General features: G+C 33.3%; 1 long non-coding RNA gene across 1 annotated transcript; it reads left to right on the plus strand.

The window, feature by feature from the left end:
* Positions 1-809: 809 nt before the first annotated feature.
* Positions 810-1,892, plus strand: LOC125490313. Its single transcript, XR_007267591.1, has 2 exons — positions 810-1,147; positions 1,345-1,892. It is a non-coding gene; the product is annotated as an uncharacterized LOC125490313 (long non-coding RNA).
* The last annotated feature ends 2,251 nt before the right edge of the window (positions 1,893-4,143 follow it).

The raw sequence follows: 4,143 nt of genomic DNA on the forward strand, positions 1-4,143 counted from the left end.
GAGCCCTCATGCGGAAAAATCACATTTTGGATCCAAAATACTATCTTCTGTTTATTTTGCATGGATGTAGGTAAGTTAAAATATATGATTAATGTTTTATAAACACATTTCGAGAAGAGAGTTATGATGTACCTTTAGCAGATTTCAAATATGTAATTAATAAAACTGTACTTTACAATTCCTCACTTAAATTCTTGAACTCTTGGAGCTTATGGCGGAGTAATGTTAGAGTCGGTTCGGTAATTAATAATCGAAAGTATGTTATTTTCGACGTTGAGTACGAGATAAAATAATCGATAATTTTGACCTCTGAATGAGGATGGCGGCGTGAAATGTACAAAAGGTACGTTAAAACGTGACGAAGCTGATTTAATTTATATGTTGCCTCATTATATCTCCGTTATCCTTACTTAATATTATAAATGCGAAAGTAACTGTGTCTGTCTGTCTGTCTGTCTGTTACTCTTTCACGCCAAAACTACTGAACGGATTTGAATGAAATTTGGTATACATATGGTCTAGACCCTGAGAAAGAATATAGGCTACTTTTTATCCCGGAATTCCCACGGGAAAACTTTTTAAGGCGAAGCGAAGCGCGCGGGGATAGCTAGTGGGGCTAGCTAGACAGCTAGCTTAAATAAACCTATATGGAAACAATGCTTCTTTTACAAAAGGTTATTTTCATCAACCTCTTTAACTGGGAACTGTGAAAAATACAACATAATACATTTAACAACCCTGTCTACTGAAATGATATCGATCTATGAGGACTCCACAAGGCCACACCAAGTTATAAATCAGATTAGAAATTAACCCTTAATCAAATATAGGGAAATTATTTCCCACTTGGTCTGAATCGAAAAAAATATTTTTATTTTTTTACTGGTTACTCTGATCAATATCAACATTAGAAACAAAATAATCTTGATTAAGTTTTAGATTTTATTAATGCTAACACTTTAAAAAAAACCGCAAGCTGTCATCGTACGTCAATCTCAAAATCAAGATTTAAATTTTTCTGTGTCAAAAACCGGTTCTCGTGACGATATTTCAAAATTTTTGGAGAAAAAAATCTGCTAAGTACCTAACCACAATACTATTGTAAACTTAAATTGTTTTACAAATGGATTTTATGGTGATTGGCACGGTAAAACTGGCGTTTCTTGCTTTTTCGAAGGTTCAAATAAGTGGGAAATTATTTCCCACTGTTTGTTCCTGCAGTAAAAATATAGTAAATTTATCTATACATAAAATATAATGTTACTTTATTGAACGAACTAATATGTATGGTTTTTGATAAGTATAAGCGGTTTATTACTCCAGATTCTTCTTATTTATTTGCAGCATTTTGAAACAATTATTAAAAAGAAACGTAATATCGCTTACTACGAAGAATTTAGAAGAGACTGTCGAAAACATAGCTGACATTTCTGATTTATTAGACACAGATTCGGAAGACGACTCATGCTATGTCAACAGTATTAATTCTCCTTCCGATAGTTACCTCAAACAACTTAACGACTGCATATTTCCTTATTAAAATATTGTTCTAAATACTATTGTATCATTTTATAGTTTTTTTTTCTAAAACAAAAAAATATTTATAAAAAAACAAGCAAACTAGCGGCAACTAGCTTGTATAGAAACTGTAGTAAATATTAATTAAAATTTGTGATCTGTACCGGATAGTGGGAAATAGTTTCCCACTTGATATTATTTTGCTTAGCAATCACGAATAGTGGGAAATTATTTCCCATAGCAAAACCCCCCTTTCCCTCCACTAAAAAAAATTTAAAACATTTTTTTCGTAATCTACGGACCCAACTTACCTAAAAACCATACATGGTTTACATTTTTATCAAAAAAAATCATCCATTTGATTAAGGGTTAAAGTGAAATCAGTTCAGTGAAATATCGACTTTACTTTTTCTGGCTTGGTGTCAATCTCGCTTATCGATTTCTTGGCAGATACAAATACAATAAATGTACTTGAAACGAGAAATCTATCGCCACTACGTCGGTAAGTAATCTTGAATTATTGATGTGGAACGCAGCGCGATTACATCTATTTTTATGTGACGCGAGAGGCGTATAGGCTCTTTTTATGGCTCAGTTATATTTCATGCAGTTGGGAAAAAATCCGAATTCTATTGACTATCTGAGGAGCGGTCGTCGTAACCAAAGAGAATATAACCGTAACCTAAATAGTGAACAGAGATATCGCCTGTTCGGAACGCCACCGCGTATCCTCGCGATAATGTGGTAAATGTCCGCTTCTTCTTTTGCCACTTTTTGTGCTTTTAAAAACTGAATCCTGATTAGGTTTTTGACTGTAAATAATGTACTTAGTACCTAATTATTCAGATACAAGATTAAGATGCTGCAGCACGAATACTGTACTGTGTCCATTGCAGTTAGGGAGTCAAGATCGTGTACTATTAGTAGTTATATTATTACATTTCTAAGGTGCTACGTCTATAGCAGCAATACCTAATGCTTTTGCGCACTTCAGAGACTTATTAAATGGATCAACCTGCACCACATTCCAAGGGCTGATTAATTGATATCTAACACATACAAAATAAACTGTAACTCGCGTTTACTATTTACTCTTATTATTTTGAACTTAAGGTTGCATTTCGCTTGAGTTCCACCTGGTTGGGTTTGTCAACAACCCACATGCTGGAGATAAGTTGATCGGCGAGTGAGTTGCAACGCTTGTTGTTTGTGTATTTACGTGTATTTGTATTGACATCTGTGTGTTTATTAGCTGGTTTCGATTTCTCAGTTTATTTTGTATCAACTGCAGCAGCTAATTATTAGCTTAGCGATTACTTACGTTTAATTATATTTGCTTTCGTTGTTGTAATACTTGCTAATGAATCATCGCAGTCATGTGTGTCCACATTAAAAATAAATAGAATTCCACAACCTTTGTCTATCACCTTTGTCATTAAACTGGTTGGTATATTTTTATAATACCTACACAAAATTAATTATTATTTAAGTAACAATTTTGTTTCCTACCTAGTCGAAGAACCCACATTCATTTTCCACTTGACCTTATTCCAGCCGACGTCAAAAGCTACGTTCATGCGGTTGTAATTACCGGTATTTATCGATAATAAAAATGTGGAGCCTCGTATTACTAACAACAGAGGTACCTCCGTCCCCCGCGGCTCTGACCACCGCCTCATCTACTTGTGAGTCTTGTGACGAGTCGTGCTTACTATTATAGTGACCAAGTTTATGGAGAAGAAATAATCAGAAAAAACTATTCAATAATAAAAAAAAAAACCAAAACAAAATATTTAAATATCTCCTATCCTAGTAATGTTTTCATTATGTTGGATATTCACTGTATATTGAACACAAAGAATTATGATGGAGGAAAAGTTCATTAGTGATTTTTTATTTCAAAATTTAATATTCTTTTTCTATAAAGCCCAGCTACTGTTGGCTTTTTCCATTCGTGGGTTTAATTATTTACCTTCCACCTACGTACAAACACGTGGCACTTATGTAGGTGTACATTTTCTTATAGTTTCTGTTGTTATTTTCAAGACGCAAAAAATATTTCGAAAAAAGACACTCAACATACCAGAAAAAATAAAAGTATCAAAACTATTCATAATTGACGGAGTTAACGTGGAACATACACGAAAAAAACATACAAATGCATTAAGAACTTCATTCTTTTTTGTAAGTTGGTCAAAATATTTGTGTAAGTAAGTACCTACTTATATTTTATGTATAAATGGAGTGTGTAGACGTCTTACTCAACCCGATATCGCTAATGTGTTAAAATAGTGCTTGGGGTCTGTCGCGCCGCGTCTTAACCCTTCCATAATGAGGGACGTAATAAACCCGGTGGGGTTGAGCCGAGCGGGTTTATAGGATTCAGTTCAGACTTAATCAACGACGGAAAAAGTAACAGATTGTCTTGATGTTATTTAGGTACTCTGCGTTTAAAGAATTATTGAGTTTCATAAAAAAAATTGCTAGGCAGGATTTTTGGGAGATAAAAATTTAAAATGCTGTCGAAAGTGAATTAGAAAACTTTATCCAGTTCTAATAATAATAATAATATGAACATTCTAACATAAATAAATAATAAATAAATGGTCTTTATTAATTATAATA

The sequence above is a fragment of the Plutella xylostella genome, chromosome 22 (assembly GCF_932276165.1).
Source record: "Plutella xylostella chromosome 22, ilPluXylo3.1, whole genome shotgun sequence".
Classification (NCBI taxonomy): Eukaryota; Metazoa; Arthropoda; class Insecta; order Lepidoptera; family Plutellidae; genus Plutella; species Plutella xylostella.